Below are 27,735 nucleotides of genomic sequence, written 5' to 3' on the forward strand. Positions count from 1 at the left end.
ATTTTAGAGAATATAGAAGATATAAAAAGAAAAAAAAAGACCAACATAAAGTAAGTGGTTTAGGAGAAAGTGTCAGCTTTTGTTTTTGTGTTTTATCAAGAGAAAAGCATCCAGCTGATACTGTTACTCCAGCCCAAAGTTTCCCTATAGTAAAGGCTATCTTAACTGCCACAGTTTTGATCAGTAATTGAAAACTACATTCTGTACTTGTATCAGTTCCGGATGGGAGCAAACTAATAAAATATAACATCAAGCTGAAACACAAGAGTTAAGGAAGCATTTTAGAGACAAAGGGTATTTGGGGTAGAGGAAGCATCAAGTACTTCAGTAAGGGTCTTAGAACAGGAAAATAGCATGCTTCAAATGGAGCAAGTAAATTAAAATAAGAAGAACCAGTTCAAGGAGAAAATAAACCTGACTCTTCAAAAATCTCCCTGAAGATAATGATATGTCAAGATGAAAATTCTCTTCCTTCTCGCCCACGGTTAGTGACTCCTACAATCCTAAATGAAGTTAAACCTTTAGACTTAAACTGGATTAACTACAAACTGGACAGTTTTCCTGCAGCACCAGAAAACACCTGGTATCAATGATCACTGTTCAAACTTTAAGTATAAGCCTGGGATATTTATCCAAAGAAAAACTGTGTGCAGTTCCCCAACCCCACCCAAGACAGGGTTCTCTGTGGAGCCCTGACTGTCCTGGAACTCACTCTGTAGATCGAGAGGTCTCCAACTCACAGATTCACCTGCCTCGGCCTCCTGAGTGGTGAAATTAAAGGTGTGTGCCACCACTGCTCAGGAAACTCTGTGTATTCTTGACCTAACATTTGGTTTGACTATAGATTGCTTTCCTTACCCAAAAAGGCTATTATTTAAAAGGTTGACACCTCAACAGGGGTAGTGCTGGGAAGACTCTAGAAATTTAAAGCAGTGAGACCTAGCTAGAGGAAGCACGTCATGGGGATGGGTCTTTGGGGAACATTAATTATTCCTGACTCCACCAGCCCCAAAATACCTTTAAATAACCTGCACTCAAGCATTAAAAAGCAACATACTTCTCTTTTCAAGTGCCCACCTTTCTGTTTGTTTATTGAACTTGTCACTGAGTAATATGGAACTTCAAATATATAATACAATGGGCAAGCTTAGGAACCTAAATATCATTTTATTTTCTATGAAAAGAGTAATTTTCAACTTCATATTATTCTCCAAGGGTAAACAATATGCCACCCTTACACCAGAACCCACACTCAAGGAACTTACTCTGAAAAGCAGTTATTTCTCTGGGCAACCACCAAGGGACAGAACCAAAAGCGTGTGCATGCGAGGTCAGCATTCACTGGGCTGTATCCCGAGACCTCACAAATGACTTCTGAACCAAAACATTTTCACCAAATCCCTGTTTATTTGGAGGATTTTAGTTACATTAATCTGGATATTCATAGTTCCACTGTTTACACATCACAGAGAAATCCCATTATAAACATATAACTTGAGAAATACAAATATCAAGCAGCCAGCTGGTTGTGGTGCTACTTGACCACAATCCAAGCACACAGGATGCAGGAGCAAAAGGACCACTGCAAATTTAGTGCCAGCCTGGTCAACAGAGCAAGACTGTCTCTCAAAAGAAACAAAGCGCATAGGTATGTGAAGGTGCTTGGCAGGAGGTGATGTGTACATAATATATGGGCCTCACGATATCACGTTTGGTGCTATAAAAAAATCCTATCAATACCGAATGACTCTTCAAGTTTCCACTTCATTCCGAAGTGTGCTATACTCTCATACCTTCAAAATACAGTTTTCATCTACTCAAAATGTTTATTTTTCATTGAATGAACAAAATATTTCTTGTCTAGGCACAGTCTATATTCAGATACGTCTCATATATGACTTTGCTTTTGTTTTTAATCTTGCTTTTTTCAGACAGTATTCACTCTGCAACCCAGCAATCCTCTGCCTTATCCTTCCAAGTACTGGAATTACAGGTATGACACTGTGCCCAGCTCTCAGATACATCTTTCTGTAAATACCATTTTGTATATTATAAAGCCTTTCTTGAAAACTACATTTTAAAGTGTTAATATTTCAAAACAGCCTTAAGAACCATGTTCATATTGGCAACAAGACAAAATGGTCTTTCTGATCCATGCCAGCAGCAACAGAAAATATTAAAATAATATATGTAATTTTAACAGATATTAATAAAATTACGAATTAGAGATTTTTTTCAGGATAAGGGTCTCCATTTTGTAAAAAACTGACTATTTTTGACCATAGAAAAATAACCTATAAATACTTAAGGAAAAGTTAGTAGACACTCTCACATTATAGGAAAAACACTCAAAAACCAGGATCTAAGCATGTAATATAATATATTCCAAATATTATCAAAATCAGAAAATAGTGGCACAGAGAAATTAAAACATTACTCTTTTGCCAACTCAAACTGTTTAAGAAACAGGTATAACTTAACCGTATCGAGGAGGAGTGTGGGGAGGGGCACACCAGGCGAGCACCGAGTCCTTGCTACAGTCAGTGTCCATTGCACTTAGTGAAACTACTGTCCATTAATCCCAGCACTCGGGTGGCAGAGGCAAGTGGATCTATGAATTTGAGACCAGTATGGTCTACAAAGTGAGTTCCAGGACAGCAGGGCTATACAGAGAAACCTGGTCTCAAAAAGCCAAAAACAAACAACGAAAACAAAAAAGAACACACGCTCCTCTTATAGAGGACCTCGGTTTGATTCTCAGCATCCACACAGTGGCTTACAACCATCTGTAACTTTAGTTCCCGGATCTCCAAAACCATCTTCTGAGCTCTACAGGTATAGGCACGTACATGGTGCACATACATACACAAAGGTAAAACACACATATAACTACCAGCAAAAAAAAAAAACAACAACTTTAAATTTTGCAGGAAACATGGCTGCCAAGGTAAAACTTATTACCCAGCCTCCCTTGCAAGTGGTGGTCAAATAACCAAGTTATAGCCAAAGGAATATAAGTGGAAGAGATACATACAATTCCTTCAAAAGCAAAGCAAAATGGAGCTCGAGAGATGGTTCAGCAGTTAAAAGATTGATTTTTCAGAGAACCTGGTTCCAATTCCCAGCATACACACATCAGCTCACAACCATCTGTAATTCCAGTTCCAGGAGATCTGATACCCTCTTCTGGCCTCTGCAAGCACCAGGCAAGTGCATGGATTACAGATATATAAGCAGACAAAATACCCATACACATAAAATAATAAATCTCAAAGTATTCTTTCGTTTTCTTCTCTCCAATGCCAGGCACTGTAGTAACCACACTCAATAAGATGGCATCTAAAGGTTACTAACAGGGACAGGAGAGAAGCTCCAGGATTTATGAGCACTTGCTGCTATTACAGAAAACCCGGGCTGGATTTCCAGCATCAACACAGAGGCTGACAACCACCTGTAGCTCCAGTTTCAAGGGATCCATTGCCTCTTCTGGCTTCACTTCACACACATGGTGCACATACATACAACCTGGCAAAATGCTTATACACAGTTTTTAAAAAATGTTTAAAATTTTTAAAAAATACTCAGAATTGCAAAGGCTGATGGTCTAGAATATAATATACTTAGAATGAACAATGCTCTAGGCTCGATCATTCTTAATAACTTTACCCTATCCCACTTTCCAAAGAAATCACAGCAATGGCAAGCCCTGAAGTATCCTAACTGTAAACCCTCCAAAAGACCATGAGATAATTTACAATAAGCTTTCAGGTAGATAAAACTGCATTTCTATGATTATAAGCCTATCACAGAAGTTAATTCTATAAGCTAATATATGCTATAGACTGCTTACTTATTTTACTACAGGTAAACAAACAACATGTACACATTTAGAGTACAATGTTATCTTAGTTTCTTTTCCTTTGGTTGTGACAGAATAGGCAGACAAAAGCAACTCAAGAGAAAAGGGGCTTATTCTGGGTCCCAGTTCAAAGTGGGGAGGGAACGGCAGCAGGCGCTTGAATAGACTGATCGCACTGCATTCGCTGTGGAGCAGTGACCAATGGACGAAGCACACTAGCGCCCAGCTCACCTGAACGGCTACTTCAAATTGTGTGCCATTTTTATTTGTAACTTAATTAAAATACAGTTTAAAAATAAATAAAATTATTTTTCAAGATTATGAGAAATAAGTTACCTGAGACTGAAGTAAAAATGAAGACTTCAAGGAAGGGAATGCTGTTGAGTTGAGAAAGAAATCATGGTTGAGTTTCTACCTTTTACAGGCTCTAGGAACTCTCAATATCCTCTCAGTCACTTGTGCCATCCAACTCCTAAAATAAATAAAGATACATACACAATAAGCAAGATACATTACATTCAGAGCGGAAAATGCTGTGATCCAGTATGTATGTGCGAACTGTATGAATACTGAAGCAATTATCTGTGCATCTAGTGAGCTATGTCTGAAGGAGAATATACTGATCTGCTTTTTAGGTATGAAATGGAGAAAGCACAATAGTGGCAGGTAGAAAATGAGATACAACTCTGGCTTCTTATGAAATAATTTGCCTTGGGCCCAGAAAGAGTGCTCAGCAGGTAAAGATGCAGGATACCAAGCCTGATTTCCTGGAACTCACATAAAGACGGAAGGAACTGACCTAGCAAGTTGTCCTCTGACCTTTACAGTTCTCCCTTCTTATATGTCACGTGCATGGACAGAGGATGGATAGATGGAATGGACAAATAAGATTTCAGGCAGATATAATTTGCCTAGATCAGGAATCTACAACTCCTGAGAGATGAAATACTACATCAAAATTCAGAGGGCTAAAGAGCTAAAAAAAAAAAAAAAAGAAAGAAAAGAAAAGAAAAGAAAAATGAAAACACAGATTAAGCAACCACACAAAGACACTAGTCATATCTACTTTATTATTAGGTCTGTGCACAGGTCTGGTGGTACACGCCTTTTAGTCCCAGTTCTAGAAAGGCAGAGGTAGCATGGTCTCAAAAAAATAAATAAATCAAAGTCTGTGAAGTGAAAGAGAAGCAAACACATGCAGGTCTCAAAACTACAAGCACAAGTTGTGTTGTATTCACAACAGGAAGAGTACCATCTTAAGGTCATGTGAGCATCTTGACATACAAACATGTCATCAGCGTTATCTTAGAAGAAAAAACTGACAAAAAGATGGAGATAATCATTCAGAAAATGTGCAATATAACCAATACCAAAGATCACAAGCTATACACAAACCAACTTTCTAACAGCAAGCACTTCTGAGCAAAGCATTAAACTTATGACTGAAATTTCCTAACTTAGTGGGTTCATAGACAGTTTGCATCTGATTTACAAAACAGCCTATGACTGTACATGTTTGCCATGGCATAAAACAAAAATAGTTTTGCCCACTTAAAGCAAGAATAACAATTCCCCAGTATTCAGGAAGCAAAGGCAATTGATCTCTGAGTTTGAGGTCAGCCTAGTCCATATACTTGAGTTCCAGACCAGCCCGGGCTACTATGAGGCCTGTTACAGCAAACAAAGACAGACTTCTGAAGCTTCTATAAGCACCTGAAAGTTAAGACAGGCCTATTGGTGCTTAGTGTTCCATTTCTAAATTTTCCTGGATATTTATGCTTATTTTTCCTAACAAAACATGTACAAAATAAAATATGCTCCCTTTTTCAACAGAACTGTTACCACACATAAACAATGCTAAAAATAACAACTATATGAGAATTGGGGACAACAACAATCTCGACTTGCAATATTATACGTGTATAACATACACTGTGCACAATACCCATTTTCAACAACCGTAAGATATTTAAAAACAGAAGAAATTGTACCTTACACTGCTGTGCCAGTAGTGGAGTGCTTGGATGGTACGCATGAGGCTTAGATTCAGTCCATAGTATGACCCAGAAAAAGATAACACAAGCCAGATGTGGTGATCCACATCTTTAACCCCGGCATTTGGGAGGCAAAAGCAGGAGATATTTGTGAGTTTAAGGCTAGCCTGGTCTATATATTCAGTAACAGGACAGCCAGGACTACATAGAAAGACTGTCTCAAAAAAACAAGTAAGGAAGGCAGGCAGGCATCATCAAAAGCACAGGCAATATAAGGTGCTTCTCAGTGCCCTCACAGGCTAGTTTTTTTAAAAAAAAAAAAAAGATTTTAAAACATTAAGTTAAATGTACTCAAATCATGTTTCAACTTTATTTTGACTATGAAAACAATCAGCTAACAAGTAAAATTCTCAATAAAGCAAAGAAATTATTTCAAAGACCCTAATGGAAATTTGGGGACTAAAGAATATGGTTACTGAAATACAAAAAAATGAATGGCAAGTACTCAAAAACAAACTCACAACTGCAAAAATATAAAAATGAAAATAAATAAACCAGTAGACCTAAATGTACATCCATTGAAATTACCCAATTAGGGCCGAGCAGATTGCTCAGTAGGTAGCGGTGCCTGTTGCCAGGCGTGATCAGCTGAGTGGAAGGAGAGAACAACTCCTACAAGCTGGCATCTATCTTCCCTACGTGCCACCCCTTGCACAAACAAGAATAAACAATTAAATAAATGCAGTAAGTTCATCTTTATAAAAGAAAGAAATTTACTCAATATAGAGAAAAAAAATAAAGAGAGCCCCAGAGGTAGTAAACCAACACACTGCTTACCAGTATTTCTTAATAAGGAAGAAACAGAAAAGGTAAAATTTATTAAAACAGAAGTCAAATATTCCCTAAATTTGACTAATATAAAAAAAAAACCAAGCTTACAAATCCAAACTCAATGAACTTCTATTACAAGAGATACAAAATGGACTATTCCTGGGTCCATGCAAATAAATAAAACTGTTGAAAGAAAACACAAGGAGGAAAAGGCAGCACACACAAGAAACCACTGTGGTGGCCTGCATGAGAACAGCCCACAGGCTCCTGTTTGAATACTTGGTCTTCAGCTGACAGAACTGTTTGGGAAGGATTAGGTGTGACCTTGTTGGAACAAATGTGCCATTAGGGGCAGGTTTTGAGGTTTCAGAGGAAGCCATTCCCAGTGTACTCTGCCTCCTCCTTGCTATTGGAGATGGGAGGTGTCAGCTGTCTCCGCCTCCATGTGTTCGCTTCACCATCATAGATTATAACCCTCAAAGCATAACCCCAATTAAATGCTTTTTAAAGATTGCTTTAGCCATGGTGTTTTATCACTGCAACAGAACAGTAACTAATACAACCATCAAGAACAGAGCTTAGAAGATGGTGGAATCACAGACTGGCAGTGGGGGAGGGGGAGTTGAATGGAAAGAAAGAGAGGATATTGAAGGAAAAATGTTTCTTCTAAACGCACGCTCTCCAGCAGAGAGCACACTAAACAATCTTCAGCAGACTACTCCACTATGGCACAGAACACTCTCCATTACAGACACTACGCTAAGTAGGAAGACAGCCTAAGTAAAATTAAAAGGACTCAACTCCTAAAAATATGCTCTCCAACCATAATGAATTTTAATTAGATAAATAAGGGTTCTATTACTTTTTATAACCTGAATTGTTTAAAATCTGAATTTACAGCCACACAGAGGTGTAACACGCCTTTAACCCGAGCACTCAGGAGGCAGAGGCAGGCAGATCTCTGTGGGTTCAAGGCCAGTTTGGCCTACAGAGAGAGTTCTAGGTGAGACCCTGTCCCAAAAAACTAAACAAAACTAAAATCTGAACTTACAGATGTCTTTATATAAGCAACAGATGCAAAGATCTAGCACTGCATTTCTCCAGATGAGAAGCTGACTATCCCGACATGCTTACCAGGTTACTTGTTTTCTTTTTGTTTTTAAGAAGTGAGCCTTTCTTTCCATAATTCTCAAATAAAGTTGGTTGAGTTGGGTGCTTCAGAGAGATTCATCAAAGAAACAAATCCCCTTCCCTCACCTGACTCCTCCAATTCTTCCTTGGCTTTGCCTTGTCTGGGGAGGCAGAAACAGGCGTGGTCACAGTCACAAATGCAGGTGGATCAGCCAAGGAGGCCATGTGGATTATTATTTTCTTTCCTACATCTTTAAACATCAAACTTATTAAGTTTTCTCCTTTTTCTGAGACATGGTCTCAAGTCCAGCCTAACCTCAAATTTCCCACACATCCAGAGCCAGTCCTGAACAAGACCTGCTGCTCTGCTGCCTCTACCTCCCAAGTCCTGGAAAGCAGGTGCACACCATCATGTGTGACCTGTTCACTACATTTCCTATGTCTCTACTTCTGTGACCTATTGTTGACCTTTTAAGTATCACAGTTTACTAAATCTAGAAAACTGCTAGTATTATAACAACTATTTGATATCACCAACAAAAAGGTCAAACTAGGATGAGTTAGGAACTGGGTCATTCACAGAAACTATAACGTAGAGGGAAAATAGTCATATACTTAAGAATGACAATCTCTTCATGCTTATGCAAAATTCTCCACTCTACATTTACCAGAGCCAAGAAGGATAAGAAATATCTAACAATTCAAAAAAATAAGCTTCTATAAGATTGAAACAAAATCAAAACCACTAGAAAAGCAAATACGAAGTAAAAATAATTTTCTTAACAAAATGACAAGGATCCTATCGCTAATACACAAATATACACAAAAGTATAAAAGGACCCCTCCCTCCAAAAAGCCTGACAAATAAATTATTTGCTAGTGTTGTCAAAAGGATAAACCATAATCACACTGATAGCCACTGATGCGAGGCACACAATGTAGAGGTACACACTCATCCAAGCTGTCCATCATCCACTACTCTTTGGCCCAACAATTTTTCCCTTAGAAATTTATGAAGTAGAGGCTGGAGAAATGACTGAGCAGTTAAAAGTCCTTACTCCAAAACCATGATGGGCAGAGTTTAGCATCCACACAAGTCAGGCGTCCCTGCAAATGCCTACAACTCCAGCTCCAAGGGTCCAAGAGAAGGAGCTTAACCAAGAAAACAAAGACAAGGTTTGAGGAAAGACCTTACCTCAAAGGAAAAAGGTCGGGGTGATAAAGTACTGATTGTCCTCTTCTGGCCTCTGGGACTATGCACAGGAGAAGTGTGAACACCTTCTAGCTAGTGTGCTCACACAGACAGACAGATCTGTGGGCTAATATGCTCACATACACAGACAGACCTGCAGGTTAGTGTGCTCATATAAACACAAAATATGTTTATAAAAGGAATTTAAACTGAAGTACATTCAAAATATGTACAAAGATATTTCCAAGAATTTGTACTACATGAAAAACTCTAAAAACCTAAATAGTTATACAGAGGTGGCTAATTTAAAAGATCATGGTATACCTAAATATTAAGGAATATGAGAAGGAATGCCAAAACATGGGAACTTATTTAAAAAGCACACTGAAATACAATATACATAAAATTTAAAGATGTAAATATAGCCTGGTTGGTGGCACACATTTGTAATCCTGGCACTTCGGGCTGAGGGAGAAGCATCACAAAACTTCAAGGCCATTTCAGCTACAAAATGAGTTTAAAGCCAACATGAGATGTGCAGAGACTTTGTCATGGGGGAAAAATTAAATTAAAAAAATGCTTTAAAGTAAATAGGTGCTTGTGTATCACAGAGAGACATCTGGGAGAATATACAATATTAACAAAAAACGGGAGAGGATACCTTTTTTTTTTTTAACATTTGACAATTCTCTACTGTTTACAATGAAACCTAGGTAAAGGCGGTTACAAACAGTAGGTATCATGTTTGCCAGAAGACATGGACAAAGAAGAAAACCCTAAAATATGGTCATAAAAACTGGTAATATTTTCAACCCTCAAGTTCTAAAAGAATTCTCAAAACAAATTTAAAAGTTCATAATACAACTTTAAAATTTGTATGACCATTAATAACTGACATAAGAATACATGTTACAAGTAAGGTATGGACATGCCTTTAATCCCAGGAGGCGCAGGCGGAGCTGAGTTCAAAGCTATCCTGGTTTAAGGAGCAAGTTCCAAAGACAACCAGGGTTACACAGAGAAACCTTGTCTTAAAATTCTAAGTGTTATTGGCAGATATATAAATGAGTTTATAACTCTTAAATATCACACTTTCTTTCATGTTGTTTGTTAAAGGCCCAGGTTTAAGATAAAGACCAAGTTAGGCAGCAAAGAAAGAAAAGGATCTGTTGCGGGAGGTCCTCCCACTCCTCCAGCCTATCGCCGCTGAGATACCAGCCCCTTGGGGCGTGGTCTCTCTCCCTTTAAAAAAGCGGCCACTTCCCTCTCCTCTCTCTCTTCACTTCCTGCTCCGCCGGCGACGTAGAGGGCTGTTGCCTGGGACAGTGATCTGTAAGTTTTTCCCCTTTAAATAAATATCACCCTATTAATCATAATCCCAAATTGGTGTGGCATTGTTTGTGACTTACGCCTTCAAGGATCACCTGTCCTACTAACATAAAGATCAGGTTAAATGAAAGCCAATGGGCTTCACCTCACAACCCAGTACACTACCTCTGCAGAATCTAGCTATGCAGAACTTACAGCACTGCCATGCTGGTCTCTGAAGCCTATGCTCTGCATAAGCAGTACAACCAGACTATCCAGGACATGAAGAGGGTCTGTGCAAGTCTGGGGACATCTTATGTGAAAACTTGAGTCTGGACAAACAATGTTGCATTACCTCTATAAAATGTGTCAGGCAAAGACCCATCCCACCAGGTCACTTGGCTCAATTTCCAAGCCACTGATTCTTCTCTTCTACCCTGTAAAGGATGAAAATACAAGTTAGTCACCCAAAAGAATCGAATTAGACACATTCTTAGAGCTAGGCAAAACAGTTCCAATTAAATGTGAAAAATCTAACAAAGTTCTTTTCATAAGTAGATGCTATTGGATTAAGCAATTCACAACTAGTGCTCCAACTGCAATGGCCCATCAATACTGATTATCAAAGAAGGTAAATTGCCTTTTTTTCAAACTTCGAGTTAAGGATTAAGTATTAAAAGTTAGGACAATAATTTTGGATTATTTTAAACTAGAGAAAGAAAAAAAACACAAATGTGTTGCTTGTACAAAGAAACTGCACACAAGGATCACAAACAAACTGGAAAAACTTGTCTAAAAAGAAGTAAAAATAGCCAGGCGGTGGTAGCGCACACCTTTAATCCCAGCACTCAGGAGGCAGAGGCAGGTGGATCTCTGTGAGTTCGAGGCCAGCCTGGTCTACAGAGCTAGTTCCAGGACAGGCTCCAAAGCTACAGAGAAACCCTGTCTCAAAAAACAAAACAAAACAAAAAAGTAAAAATATAAAACAAAACATGCACTGATGCCCTCCAGGTGCTGATTACTCACTTACTATTTCCTGATAAACCCCACAGCGGCACTGCCTCTTGCTGAAATGGCTAAATGTATTAACAGTGTAGCTTTGGGTCTGCTCAGTGAAGAGTAATTGCTGCTCTTGCATTGGATCCAAGGTCAATTCTCAGCATTCATTCTGGGAAGCCTGAACTCTAGCTCCAAGGGAACCTATTCAGGACTCCACAGGCACCTGAACTCATATCACTACACACACACACACACACACACACACACACACACACACACACACACACACACACATACACACACACAAAACGGTGGCTCATATCCATAATCCTACATTCAAGAAACTGAGTCAGAAAGATGCCCATCAAGGCCAACAGAGACTTACACAGCAACGTCTAAGCAACCCAGAGCTACGCAGCAAGATCCTGTCTCAAAGGGGAGGGGGATAGGGCAGGTAGCTGTGAATGTTCCTGTCTAACATCCATGAAGCTGTAGGTTCAATACTGAGAACTGTATAAACACAACATGGTGGTACATGTCTATAATCCCAGGACTTCAGGAGGAGGAGGTGGCAGCAAGAGATCAGAATCCCAAGATCATCCTTGAGAGCATAACAAGTTCAAGGCCATCCTAGCCTATATGAGACTCTGGTTACTCACATCCTCTTGCCCCTGTTCCCCAAAAAGAAAATAAAAAACTGAAGAATGTAGTTTGAGAAAATATGTGTGTATGTAAGTATGTATATATTTAAATTGTAAGGCAAATATTATTTAATAGTGTTAAAATATTACATGGGTGATTTTTAGTTTTTATGTAATAATCAACCTTTTAGCAAAACTAAGAAAATTAACATTCCGTTTGTATTATACTAATAATACAGGACACAGATCTAACTTTCTTTACATTAACTTGAGTATCTTTCCAGGTATATGCGATGAATGCCATAAAAATTAAAAACTGAATTACCAGAAACATAGAATAGGCCAAAAGTAACTTTATATTCAGAAATGGCAGATGTGGCACTTCTTGTGGCAGCCTAACACTAGGATCCCGCCATGCATGTGGCGCACATACATGTTCATGTGAAAGCCCAAAGTTGGTATCAGTGTCTTTCTCATTCATTCTCCACTTTATTTATTGAAGCAGGGTCTCTAAATTAAATCTAGAATTAGATGATGTGAACATTCTAGTTAGCCAGCTTGCCTCAAGATTTCTTGACTCTGCCTTGCAAGTCCTGGGATTACAGGCAGTCACCATGCCTGAACTCAGGTCCTCAAGAACTTCACCTACTAGGTCATCTCACTACTCCCCTAACCCACTTTCAAGCTAAGGTAAGAATCTTGTAAATAAATAAAAGCCATTATCTAGGAAATAAGCACGTGATTAAAAGTTCTGTTGTTAGAGTTTTATCAAGAGTTTCCAAAGAGTACCCTTTCTGATATTTATTATTCTAAAGTCTGGGAGCAGCTCAACTGATGATTAGTTACACTTATTTTCTCAATTAATTTAAAAGTAATTCGTTTCATGAGACATTAATATAGTTGAGTGATGAGCACTTGCCTACTGTGTGAACACCCTGAGCTCTTGTGTGACAAGATTTCCTTGGGAAGATACACACACACCTACCTACTCACCCCAGATAGAGATCCCACGCTGGGTCAAAGCCCACCCCAGCACGGGTGATTTTCCAGGAAGTCCCTGAAACTGACAAGATTTCCCTAAAAAACACTCAGATAAGCCAAGCTGCAGAGACTACGGAGACCAGACCACCTGCCTGGAAAAACCAGAAACCTGTGGAGCTGCCTGGAAGAGGCACCTGGAAAGGACACTGCAGGTTGTGCGGTGTGCTCAGAGTTCCATCTGGAGCTGCCACCCACGCCTGGGGTGGGCTCTGGAGATGCAGCTGTCTTTGAGTCATTTCTGCCCCTCTAAGTAATCCCTCAGCCACATTCGTAAGTAACCCCAATAAAACTCACTGGTTCATCCAGTTGGACTCTGGCAGCGTCTGTACTTTGACCTGTCATGGGATCCCTATCTGGGGTGAGCAGGTGTCTGTAGCATCTCCCAGGAAAAGTTTGTCACACAACAGCTCTGCCCCCCCACAACAACAACAACAAACGTTTATAGTAAACTCTTCATTGTCTGCCACAGCCAATCATTCAAAAGAGCCTAGATACCAGCCCTATCAATTGTGTTTCTTACTACTGCTAGAACAGAGTTCTACTATGTTACCCAGGCTGATCTCAAATACCCAAGCTTAAGCAATCCTCCCACTTCTGCCGCCAAACATCCAGAACTATAAAAACATGTTGCTGTGCCACACAGAAAATTATTTTAAATATGTATTTCTACAGTAATAGACCAAAAAGATACAAGCCATGAAACTCAAAATTATACTGAGTATCTGCACTCCACTCCACTCACTATTCTATTCTGTCCTATTAGATTACATTCTCCAGTTCTAGTACATCGCTGTATTCAGTTTTCACAACTGTTAACATAGCTGCTTGACTAAATATAAAAAGAATGGCAAGGAGAGGGGAACAGAAAAATGTATAGCTCAGTAAAATAAAATAAACTATATAAAAGAATGGCAAAATCTATATATAGAAAATAAAATTTGCCATTATTTCTGGAGCTGGAGAGATGGCTCAAAGGTTAAGAGTTCTTGTTGCTCTTGCATCAAACCCAGGTTCAATTCCCAGCACCCATACATAAACGGCCAGGCAGTGGTGGCAGATACTTTTAATCCTAGCCCTTGAAAGGCAGAGGCAGGAGGATCTCTGTGAGTTTGAGGCCAGCTTGGTCACAGAGCAAGTTTCAGGACAGCCATAACTGTTGTTACACAGAGAAATCCTGTCCAGAAAAAAATAAAAATAAATAAATGGGGGGGGATATAAACATTCATTTCCACTGGAGCCTTTTAAAAGCTGATTTAATATACCCCCCCCCACAATCAAGACATTATTACTATCTAACCACAAAATGTGTTAACAGCTATTGCCTAGAGAAATGATTCTAAAATGTTAAAAGTTCTGCGGAACATTTTCACAAAAAGAATACTTACTTCTTATGTAACGTTTTGTTGAACATACTAAGTAAAGGTTGTCACATATGTAACTAGCTTTATTAAAAAAAGAAAAACAAAAGAAGGAAAAAGAAATAAGCTGTACACAAAATACAGTCTGAAACCGTAAACATTATTTTGTGGGAAATCTTTCCCATCATAAATTTTATAATTATTAGTGTTGTTACTGTGAACGAGAGAAGGGATATGTTTGCATGGTAAGTGAGGTGGGAAGACCTGCCACTCCTGGGCCTGGGATTCTGGACTGTAAAATGGAGAAAGGGAACTAAACACTAGTAGGCACATAGAGCCCCATTTCCTGACTATGGTGTCAGGTGACCAGCTGCTTCAAGCTTCTGCTGCCCTGACCTTGAACTGTGACTCTGAGTACAACCCTTTCTCTCCTAAGTTGCTCTTATCCTAGGACATTGTTATAGCAACAGGAGGACACTAGACACTGTCCAGGGACGCTTACAATCTTGCAGTGATGAGTACACACCACAGATGTTTGAGGTAATAAAGTACTAAATCCTATAACAGAAGTTTAAGCAATTTATCACAGGAAAAATCAAATTGAGAGTGATTAATCTGCCTTTGTTAACTTTCCAAAATCAAAAACACGGGATGACCTTTTAATGTTGATCTCACATACAAGATACAGGGAATATTATTTAGATTCTGCTGATCAATATTGGCAGGAGCTTACAGTTATCCAAGAAATAAACCTGTAGCTGATACAAAAGAGTATCTCTGATATGAAATTCAAAACACTCTAAAATCCCAAACTTTTTGAGTAACAATCTGATGCAAATAAAAAAATCCCATACCATAAAACTTTGTTATATGCACAAAACTGTATTTTTAAATACTATATAAAATTGCTGTCAGTTTATATACATTAGGGATACATGAAAAAAAATGAATTTTAAGTTGTATTTGAATGTCATCCCTAAGATATTTCATTACATGTATACGAATATTCTCTCAATTGAAAGAGATCGCACCACCCAAACACTTGTGGCCCTTAGGTAATTCAGATAAGGTCCCCAGTCCATACTGTCACTGTCACACCTCTTCTCACTTTTCACAGACAAGGCTGAAGGCACCAGTGTGCGTGGATCCCAAAATAGGTATGCAATTTTTTTAAAGATTCAAAATTAAGACACTTGATGTATAAACCTCTGGCATCTACATGTGCACCACACACATTCGAAGGTGTCAATTCTTCATGAACAAAGCTATATAATAATAAAACCACCGCCAAAATGAGGTATAGTGGAACACATCTACCATCTCTGCACTAGGAAAGCCAAAATAGGAGAAGCTCAAATTCTTTTGAGTTTCAACTACATAAAAAACTGTCTTAAAAAAAAACAAAAAACAGGGCTGGAGAGATGGCTCAGAAGTTAAGAGCACTGCCTGCTCTTCCAAAGGTCCTGAGTTCAATTCCCAGCAGCCACATGGTGACTCAGAACCATCTGTAATGGGGTCTGGTGCCCTCTTCTGGCCTGCAGGCATACACACAGACAGAATATTGTATACATAATAAATAAATATAAAAAAAAAACCTATGGGCCGGGCGGTGGTGGCGCACGCCTTTAATCCCAGCACTCGGGAGGCAGAGGCAGGCGGATCTCTGTGAGTTCGAGACCTGCCTGGTCTACAGAGCTAGTTCCAGGACAGGCTCCAAAGCCACAGAGAAACCCTGTCTCGAAAAACCAAAAAAAAAAAAAAAAACTATGAAAAGTAAAAAAAAAAACCTAAAACTTTTGCATTTAAAATGAAATATGCTTATTTAAAAGTTAGGCATGGGGGCTAGAGAAATGGCCTAGCATTTAAGAGAGCTTGCTGCTCTTTCAAAAGACCCCAGCACCCACTTCTAACTGAACTGCAGCTCCACAGGGGATCCTTTTTCTGGACTCTGCAGGCACTACACTCATGTACACACACTCTTTCCTCACCTGAAACCAGAGACCAAAATATAAGTGGCACTGTATTGTTCAAGTAACTGAAGTGAGGTGCCAATGAAGATTTAATACTACACCCAGTAAAACTATCTTTTAGAAATCAAAAAATACATAACTCTCAAAAGATGAAAAACTGAAACCACACACTGCTGGCAGACCTACTCGTCATGAATGACTGAAGAGGGCTAGAGAGACGATAGCTCAGTGGTTAAAAGCATTTGGTGTTCTTACAGAGGTCCCAGCACCCACACAGTGGCTTACAACCATTCCTAACTTGATTTCTAGGGCATCTGACAACCTCTCCAGACCTCGGCTGGCACCAGGCACACATGTGATACACAAACATGCATGCAGGCAAAATATTCATACACATGAAATAAATGTTTTAAATAAATATTTTTAAAAGATTAGTTTAAGTAAACATCTCAAACAGAAGGAGAAGCTGAAGCTTAACGTATGGGAAAGATTGAACAACAAAAGAAGGAAATCCCAAGGCATATACACAACAGACTGCCTTCCTTCACTAGTTAATAGATAATGCTTAATGATTTGAAACAATGGATAAAACTAGCCAATACTTAAGACAATTTAAACTTGGAGAAAGTAAAAAACAAGCAAAGCAAGGTTTATATACTTTCCCTCCAGGTTAAAGACAGAGAGGTTTGCCGGGTGGTGGTGGCGCACGCCTTTAATTCCCAGCACTTGGGAGGCAGAGGCAGGCGGATCTCCATAAGTTCGAGGCCAGCCTGGTCTACAAAGGGAGTTCCAGGAGGCTCCAAAGCTACAGAGAAACCCTGTCTCGAAAAAACCAAAAAAAAAAAGAAAGAAAGAAAGAAAAGAAAGAGAGGTTTACATACTTTCCCTCCAGGTTAAACAAGACTAACATAATTAAGATGGCTTTAATGCATATACAAAAGACAGACGCCAGAACTTTATAGATAATGATGGAATCCCAGGAAATGTTCAAGGAATCCACAAGAAGGCAAGAAAATAAAAGAAGCCAGATGTGGTTGTCCACATCTGTAATTCTTAAATGAAGACACAGCGGCCGGCAGGAGGGTCTAAATTCAAGGTCAACATAGGCTAATTAGGCAGAAGGTATCTCAAAATACCAACAATAAGCTGGGTAGGGTAAATATGTAAGATCTGTCTCAAAAACTAAAGTGGAGCAGGGGACAAAGAGGAATAAAACAGAGGAAATAAATAGTAGGGGTTGTTAACACAGCAAAAAGAACTTTTAAGGCAAATAGGTCTGAAAACCTAATCAGATGATAAGCTGAAAGAAGTTTTACTGTTACTGCTTTAATAATTCTGTATCACTTTCAAAAAATTCAAAATTAGGGGCCATAGCTAAGCATGGTGGCACACACCTTTAATCCCAGCACTTAGGAGGCAGAAGCAAGCGGATCTCTGTGAGTTCAACACCAGCCTGCTCTACAGAGTGAGTTACAGGACAACCAGGCTACATAGAAAAACCCTATCTCAAAAAACAAAAACAAACAATAAAAACCAGAGGCAGTGGATAAAGCCTGGTAGAAAGTCTGACAACCTGAGTTCAGAATACCCAGAATTCAAATAGGGAAGGAGACCCTCTGACCTTCACACACCTAATGTGGCATATGTATGCCTGTTTGCACACACACACACACACACACACACACACACACACACCCCACGTGTATGGGGGGGGGAAGGGATCAGGGAGCAACATGCGGGAATCAGTCCTCTCTTTTCACAATGTGGGCTCCCAAGAGCAAACTCAGGTCATAAGAACTGGAGGCAAACTCCCTGACCAGCACTGAGCCATCTCAGGCCCCATATGCTCTGTTTTTTAAAACAGGAGTAGCTACATTAATGTAGCTATATAATACAATCAACTGAGAGGACCTAGCTAATGCTCCAGTAAACAGCAGTGGAATACACATTTTTCTCAAGCTCATATGAAACATTAACCTAAGCACATCATGCACTGTCACACGGTGAACCTTAAAAATGTACTGAAAACTGAGTTAATTCTGACTATAACCAACTAAGACTAGAAATAAGTAACAGGCAATTAAAAAAACTCTAAACAGAGAAATAAAGCACATTTATAAAAAATTAATGAATTTTACCCACACATACAAAAAATTATCAAATAAATCGCAAAGAAAAAATTTAAATATAAAAAATAGTGGAAAAAAGCAGAAGGCATCAAAATATGTGAGAGACAACTAAAAATAATGAGAAAGAAACTGACAGAGCCATCAAGATGGCTCATCAGGTAAAACTGACAACCTGAGTTCAATCCCCAAGTACACATGACTGAAGGAGATAAGCAATTCATACAAGAGGTCATCTGAGCTGGGCATGCCTTTAATCCCAGCAGTCTGTGAGTTCGAGGCCAGCCTGGGCTACTAGAGCTAGTTCCAGGACAAATTCCAAAACTACAAAGAAACCCTGTCTAGAGGAGAAAAAAAAAGATGTCCTCTGACCTCCACCACATGTGTAAAATGGCACATGCCCACAGACACGCAATCAACAGCACTAAAGCTTACATTAGAAACAAACATCTCAAACCAACATCATTTATCTGCCACTAAAAACTAAAATGGGGAGCTAGTTCAGTTGGAAAAGTGCTAGGGACAAGGACAAGAACTTAAGCTTGGTTCCCAAAACACACAGAAAAAGCCAGGCACACAGGGCAGGTGTTACACACCTTTAGTCCCAGCACTCAGGAATCAGAGGCAGGTGGATCTCTGTGAGTACGAGGTCAGTCTGGCCTACAGAGTGAGTTTCAGAACAGCTGACTGTCCCCTGTCTCAAAAAAAAAAAAAACAAACAAACAAAATTCCAGGCACAGTAGCCTATGTATATAATCCTACACTTAGGAAATCAAAACTAGAAGATTCCTGGACCTCACTGGCTGACCAACCTAGCCTAATCAGTTGAGAGATCCTGTTTCAAAAATTAACATGGGAAGCTAGAGATGTGTCAGTGTTAAGAGCATATCCTACTCAGAGTTTGGGTCCCATCACCCACTTCAGGTGGCTCCAACTCCAGGAAATCAGAGGCCTCTGCCCACCCTGTTCCTACCTTCACATGCATATACCCATATAAAATGCACTTAAAAATAAACCTCAGGGGGCTGGAGAGAAGGTTCAAAGGTTAAAACACTTGATGCTCTTGTACAGTTCAACTCCCAGCAAACAGCAAATGCATGATGGCACAACCACCCCCTGACTTTTCAGTTCCATGGGATCTAAGACCCTCTGACTTTTTCAGACATCAGACACACACAGTACTCATACATTGCTGTGGGACAATGGTCTTGTACCCTGTAAAGATTTGTCACTTATATTGGTTTAATAAAGTGCTGGTTGGTCAGTAGTCAGGCAGGAAGTATAGGCGGGGCAACCAGTTCTAGGAAAAGGAAAGGCTCAGTCTGCAGTCTGATAAAAGGTACCAAGCCACTTGGCTAACACAGACAAGACGAATGGGTTACTTTAAGATGTACGAGTTAACAAGAAGCCTGAGCTAATAGGCCAACTAGTTTATAATTAATGTAGACCTCTGTGTGTTTCTTTAGGACTGAACGGCTGTAGGACCAGGTGGGACAAAAACCTCCGTCAATAACACATTGGAGGCAAAACTCATTCAAGTGAAATAAATCTAAATAAAATAAATAAACCTTATGGCTGGCAGACATTAAGAGCACAGGCTACTCTTCCAGAGAACCACAGTTCAATTCCCAACACCCACACAGTAGCTCACCACAACCATCTGTTACTTCAGTTCCAGAGAGGTCAAATACCCTCCTCTGTCTGGCTCCCTGAAGCAAGTGGTGTACAGAAACACATACAGGCAAACCACCCAAGCACACAAGTTAATAAAAACCTTAAGAGCCTAAAAAGATAAATTAAAAAATAAGGTGGTAGGCCAGTGAGGTGGCTAGGCTGGTAAAAGTGCTTGCCACCAGGCCTGAGCAGCTGAGTTTAAACCCTCGGACGCACATGATGGAAGCAGATAACTGATTCTTGAAAGTTGTCCTTAACCTATACGTGTGCAGTATGGAACATGAGTGGAGTACATACGTGCGTGCACGCACACACACAAGTAAGTAAGTAAATAAACAGCAAGGTGTAAAGACGGCTGAGAAGTCAAGAGCACATACTGATTGCTCTTGCAGAGCACCCAAATTTAATTCCTAGCACCCATCTGAGAGGTATGGGTGTCTAGGCCTTCCTAGGCATCTGCAGTCATGTGTACATACCCTCACACAGACACAAATGCATGTAAATAATTTAAAATAACAAAATAAATCATGGAAAAGACAAATGTAACAAAGGTTTTAAAATAAAATTAAGAGCAAATGAAGAAAATACCCAATGGGTGACCTCCAGTACAGCACAAACATGACCATGACTATATACACACACATGCATTAACACTCATGCAAACTGTAAAAATAAAAAATAAACTGTAAAAATGCAAAATGCACTTTAAACAAGTAGAGCAGAAATCAATGAGATAGAAAATAGAGAAAACTTAAATAAACCTGGCTGAGGATATAAGGCAGACAAAGAGTGCTTGCCTAGCACGTACAAACCCCATGTTCCATTCTCAGAATCACACCTGCAATACCAGCACTACAGAGTTTATCATTCTCAACTATATAGCAAATTCAAGACCCAAAGGCAATTTAGCCCCAAAAGGTGGCCTGGGCTACCTCTAACTCTATTTTCCCCACCCCCACGCACACACCTCTAACAAACTAACAAAAAAGGAGGCTCTCGGCAATATTAAGAATGACAAGAATATTAAGAATGACATTATATGCCAGGAGGCAGAGGCTCACACCTTTAATCCCACCACTCAGGAGGCAGAGGCAGGCCTCTCTATCTGTGAGTTTGAGGCCAGCCTGGTCTACAACAGCTAGTTCCAGGACAGGCTCCAAAGCTACAGAGAAACCCTCTCTTGGAAAACAAAATAAAAAAAAATACAAAACAAAAAAGAATAAAATGACATTATCAATAGAGATCCTGGATTTAAAAGATAATGAAATATTGCAAATAGCTTTACGCTCTGAAATTTGACCCTTGGTTCTAAGCCCTGTTACCAAACTCAATCAAGAAGAAAGTAATACTGTCTTGAAAAGTTAAAAAGAGAAAAGAAAAAGAAGAAATAATAATATATAGTTCTATAACATTAAAGAAAACTGGGCTCTTTAAAAGTCTATGGCCACAAAAATCTCTAAGCTAAGATGGGTTCACGAGTTATTTCTACCTAATAGTTAATGAAGAATTGAATCCAAATGTTCACTTATTTTTCCCAAAACAGAGAGGGGAATGTTCAGTGGCTTTGAGGCCAGCCTGGCCTACACAGTGAGTTCTAGGACAGCTAGGGCTACACTGAAAGATTTAAAAAAAAAAAAAACATTAGTACTATTGAAATTAAAACAAGACAGACATACCACATGAAAAACAAGTCATATCACTTATAAGTATACATGAAAAAAATCCTCACCTAAATATTAGTACACCATAACCACCAACACATAAAAGGATTGTGAACCACAGCCAAATAGAAGTCATTTCAGAAATGCAAAGTTGGTTAACTCTGAAAAAAAAAATCAATGTAATATGCTGTTCTGGTTATTTTTTGTCAATTTGACACAAACCTAGGCATATTTGGGAAGAAGAACCTCAACTGAAAAGATGCCTCCATCTAAACTGTCCATAGACACGAGTCTATAGGACATCTTCTCGATTAATGATTAATGTGCAGGCCCAGACCATAGGAGAAGGTGCCACCTGGGCAGGTGGTCCTGAGTTGTTTAATAAAAGCAGATCAAGCAAGTCATAAGGAGTAAGACAATATGCAGCATTCCTCCAAGGTTTCTGCTTTAGTTTCTTCCTCCAGGTCCTGCCTAGACTTCCTGCCCTGACATCCCTCAGTGATGGCGTTATGACCTGAGAGTTACAAGATGAAATAAACCCATCAAAGGCCCAAGAAGGGAGATAATATTACTTGAGTAGGCAGGAAGTGCAATCAAGCAGCTTCCAAAATGTGCAGTAGATGACGGAGACAACTGGAGTGAGGGCAAGCTTTACAGCTGCAGTTATAGTATAAGAGACCATGCCCAATTGGGCTGGTATCTTAAAGGCTATTGGCTGAAGGAGCAGAAGGAGCTCCCGCAGGAACATATGAAAAATTTTTAATAAAAGTAAGTACCTTTGTGTGTGCACACACACAAACTAGAAACAGGACAGACTGATCAAATTACTGCAATCAAATAAACACTGTCTATCAGAAAGCCACAGTTAATATTATACTTAAAGCTAAAATAGTAAATGTTTCTCCCTAAAATCAGAAATAAGACAAGAATATCTGCTCTTGCTACTTCTAGAAAGTGTTGCTATTAGAGGAATTTAGAACAATTAAGAAAACTAAGTAAAAAGTATTAATGTTGTAAAGGAAGTAAACAGCTATGGGTGGCATGCTCTAAAGAACCCATTAAAAATACTAGGACTAATGAATTCAACAAGGTTGTGTATGCAACAAAACTACAACAATCAGACTGGGAACACAGCTCAGATAGTAAGTACAGTCCTTGCCTTGCATGCATGAAGCCCTGGGTTTGATCTCCAGCACCACACATAAGCATGGTGGTGCATGCCTATAATCCCATCACTTGGAGAGAAGAGGCAAGAGAATCAGAAGCTCGAGATCATCCTTGGCTACCTAGTGAGTTCAAGGATACCCCAGACTCTATCTCAACAACAAACAAACAACCCTGTTACATTTCTGTATTAGCTAAGGATGGAGTTCAGCAGTACATGACTTGTGCAACACAGAACCCCGGGGTTGGGGGGGGGGGGGGGAGACAACGACAAGAATGGCATTTATAAATCAGGCACAGGCTTGTTATAATGCTAGTACTCAGGACCTGAGGCAGGGGGACTCAAAAGTTTAAGGTCAGCCTATATTAATAAGTTACAGGCCATCCTGGACTACATATTGAAATTACATCTCACATGTGAAGTCACTAATATACCACCAAAAGGTATATAAAGTACCTACAAAATACCTACTTACAGAGTTAACAAAACAGATAATTTCAACTGAAATTACAAAACATGACTGAAAGGAATTAAGAATGATCAATACAGGTATCTGGTATTTACAGATCAGAAACTTTAGTGCGGTTAAGGTGAATACTTTACCAACTCATCTACAGATTCAATGCAACAAATACATAAAGGTCTGTAGCTTGGGGGATACAGCACATGTTTATGGCAAGGCTCTAGATTCAACCCCCAGCATGCCTGCCACCACCACCATTCCTTAGAGGCTTACACAGAAAACCTGAAGCCATCAATCTCCTGAGGAAGAAAGGAGGAAAGATTTATAACACATCAATTGTTTCTTGGACATGACCCCAAAAACACATATGCAAAAAAACAAAAAATAGACAAGTGAAACTATATGAAACCAAAAGGATTCTACTGAGCAAAGAAAACAATCACGTGGGGCTGGAGAGATGGCTCAGTGGGTAAGAGCACTGCCTGCTCTTCCAAAGGTCCTGAGTTCAATTCCTGGCAACCACATAGTGGCTCACAACTATCTGTAATGAGATCTGGTGCCCTCTTCTGGCCTGCAGGCATACACACAGACAGAATATTGTATACATAATAAATAAATATTAAAAAAAGAAAGAAAGAAAACAATCACGTGAAAAGGCACCCTGTGAAATGCAGAAGATATGCAAACTGCATCTGATGAGGGGAACATCTAACCTACAGAAGAAAGTCCCACAACACTCCCACAAGTCATTACCTGGTTTACAAGCAAACAAAAGCACACATTAAAACACCAGGCGGTGTTTAATCCCAAAACTAGGGAGGCAGAAGCAGGCAGATCTCTGTGAGTTCTAGGCCAGCCTGGTCTACAGAGTGAGTTCCAGGACAACCATGACTACCCAAAACTCTTTATCTTGGGTGGAGGTTGGTGGGGTGGCACCATAAAGGGAGCTGGTGAGATGGCTCAGCAGTTAGGAGTGCTTGCTGAGACCTCCAGCACCCACACTGGGCAGTAACTCCAGTTCCAGGGAATCCAACTGTCTCTTCTAGCCCTCACACATGCATAGCCACACACATACAAAGAATATAAAAATAAAATCCTTTTTAAAAACCATGAAAAGACACTTGGCAGCCATAATCATAGGAAAAGTTAACTTAAAAAAAATCACACCCAACTATTACCTCACACCTATTAGGATGGCCATGATCAAAAATAAAAATAAATGTTGAGAGGAAAAAAAATTGAAAACCTTGTGCACTACTAATGGGAATACAAAATGGTAACAGCTACTACGGAAAGTTTACAGAGGTTCCTCTAAACAAAACCACACTACAGTAATCCTACTTAAGGATATTTATCCAAAGAACAAAAATCAGCTCCCAAGGAGTTATTTAAACATTCTTCACAATAGCTAAAATGTGGAAACAAGCCAAGTGATAATAAGGAAAACATGGATGATATAGGCCAGTTCTCAGCCTGGGACAGCAGTAAAGGCAACAGCCATCAAGCCTGACAACTTGAGTTCCATTCCTGGAGTCCACGTAGTAGAAGGGCCACTCCTGCAAGTAGTCTCTGACCTCCATGTGTGAGCACAGCACACGTGCACACACACACAAAATAGAAAGTATTGTATAAACATACAATGAAATATTCAGTGCTTAAAAAGGGGGATTCAACATGGACAAGTCTTGAGAACAAAATGATACAAAATAAAGTCAGCCACAGAAGGTCAGATAGCACATGACTCCACCATGAGGAATCTCAAGCAACCACAGAAGTGAGGCAGAGTGCATGCAAGTTGCCAGAGACTGAGGACATAAAAGTTAAGAGTTATGTTGCATGGGTCTAGAATTTCAGTGATTAAAAAGTGAAAAGCTTCTGGGCTCTGCTTTGTAACACTGCTTCTAGTTAATTTCATGCTTTTATGTATTTTTAAAACCAAAAATCTTGTGTTAAACTTTAAAGACACCATCAAGAAAGTGAAGACAACCCTTACAGGGAGAAGTATGTACAAACCATGTCACAATATTCAGAATATACAAAGATTCTGACTTTTGTCACCAAGAAGTATAGGAGGGATTTCTCCAGATTCTGCAGCAGACACTAGCTGGGTATCTGTGTTGGTTGGTTTCTGTCAACTTGACACAAACTTAAACATATCTGGGAAAAGAGAATCTTAGTTGATAAAATGCCTCGTTAAGATTGGTTTGTATGTGGGCAAGCCTATAGGGTACTGTCTTGATTAATGACTGATGTGGGAGGGAGGCTTCCCCCTTGGCAGCTGGTCCAAGATTGTGTAAGAAAGCAGACTGAGCAAGCTGTGAGAAGCAAGTCAGTAAACAGCACTCCTCCATGGTCTCTGCTTCAGTTCCTGCTTTCATATTCCTGCCCTGACTTGAGAGTTAGAAGGTGAAGTAAGCCCTTTCCTCCCAAACTGTTTTCAGCCACGGCATTACATTGACCTTTAAATTAACTCAATCTGAAGATAAGCTGTTTCACCTTAAAATGCCAATTATGACCCTCAGGTTGGTGAACTTAATGCTTATGATGACCCTGCTATAAATCAGGGTTTCCATGAACCCCACATTTCCAATTAATTTGCCTGAGCTCCTCACAGTACTCAGAAAAACACAATCATTGTCCTACTACAAAAGATATGCAAGAGATACCAATGAACATCAGAAGAACACATATGTACAAGGAACATGGGAAGAATTGCCTTGTTTCCATACCCTCTTCAAGCACAACATACTCCAGGAACCTCCTCCACAAGTTGAGCTATCCAGAATTTCCCCAAACTCAACTTTTTGGGGTTCAAAGGAGGTCTCACTAAGTATACATAAATTATTATACCACTGTCCAATGATAATCTTGTCAACCTCTGTTCTTCCCCTCCTTGGGAAATCATACCTAGTTCTTTCCTGTGACCAGTCCCCACCCTAAAGCTAATGAGAGGATTACAAGCCTAACTACACTCAATAAATACAAAAGAAACTCATTAGAGATTTCAAACATTTTAGGAGTTACATGCCAGGAAATTGATAAAGCCCAAACACACATTTCACAATACCACACCATTAAATAAAACTTCACACCCACAAAGAATGCTGTAATCAAAAAAGCTGTTGCCAGCCTGGCATGGTGGTACAACCCTTTCACCCCAGCACTAGGGAAGTTGGAGTCAAAATATCTTAAATTAGGAGCAAGGGCTACTCTGGAGGAGAGGGCACTCAGGTGATATTGGCAAGATGTGGGAAAAGTGAAGAGGCATACAGGCTAATGGAAATGTAAAACAGCAAAGCTTCTTTGGGAAAGGTTGCAGGTTCTTAACTGATTAAATATTTAGATGGTACACTACTCAACAATTCTACTGCATGGCATACACACAAAAGAACTGAAAGCAAATGCTTACACCAAAATCAGGGGCTAGAGATGTAGCACAGTTGTGGAGAACCTGTCTAGCCTCCATTTAATATTAAAAAAAAAAAAAAGTCTTTTCAGCAGAGTATAGTGGTGCATGCCTTTAATCCCAAAGGAAGCAGGTGGATCTCTGAGATCAAGTCCAGCCTGAACTACATTGTCAAACCAATCAGGACTACATAGTGAGACCCTGTCTCAACAAACAAAAGGGGTAAAGAGTCAGGAGGTGGCCTGGGGAACCTCCTGTGGCCAAAGTGCTTACAGAGTTCAGATCCCCAGAACCCAACACAAATAAGTAAAAGAGTGGGAAATAGGCATAGCAGCTCACCTGTAATTTCGGTCTCAAAAACTGAAGACTGGAGACCGGGTCCTACATCAAGCTAGTTATGAGCTCTTGGTTTGACTAAGAGAATCTGCCTTAAATATTAAGGTAGAAGAGTGATCGGGAAGATTTCAGATATCAAGATACATATATGGCCACTAACATGCAATTATGCACATAAACATAGCATACACAAAGAGAAAAATTACTCTGAAAAATATGGACACATATATTCAAAACAGAATTATTCGTAGTAACTAAAAAGTCTAAATGACCGAAGTGCTGATTAGTTAATAGACAAAATGTAGTATGTTCACACAGGCTACTAATCCATTAAAAAGTAATTAACTACTGATAGCTCCTACTGATGTAAGAGTGTACTGAACAGGACCTAGAAAACCATCCACTTTCTGATTCCATTAAAATGTTCAAAACAGCTGGGCTGTGGTAGCACAAGCCTTCAATCCCAGCACTCTGGAGACAGAGGCAGGAAGGTCTCTGAGTTCAAGGCCAGCCTGGTCTACACTACGAGTTCCAAGACAACCAGGATTATACAGAGAATCTGTCTTGAAAAAAAATAACA

General features: G+C 39.5%; 1 protein-coding gene across 8 annotated transcripts in view; it reads right to left on the minus strand.

The window, feature by feature from the left end:
* Nucleotides 1-27,735, minus strand: part of Znf148 (zinc finger protein 148) — a 122,441-nt gene that overhangs the window by 68,028 nt on the left and 26,678 nt on the right. For all 8 annotated transcript variants that reach the window (XM_075965878.1, XM_075965816.1, XM_075965825.1 and 5 more), the window contains 2 exons: nucleotides 10,671-10,752; nucleotides 4,196-4,331 (listed from right to left, as the gene is read on the minus strand). The gene's annotated coding sequence lies outside the window, so the exon portion shown is untranslated. The remainder of the gene's footprint in view (nucleotides 1-4,195; nucleotides 4,332-10,670; nucleotides 10,753-27,735) is intronic.

The sequence above is a fragment of the Microtus pennsylvanicus genome, chromosome 1 (genome assembly GCF_037038515.1).
Source record: "Microtus pennsylvanicus isolate mMicPen1 chromosome 1, mMicPen1.hap1, whole genome shotgun sequence".
Lineage (NCBI taxonomy): Eukaryota > Metazoa > Chordata > Mammalia > Rodentia > Cricetidae > Microtus > Microtus pennsylvanicus.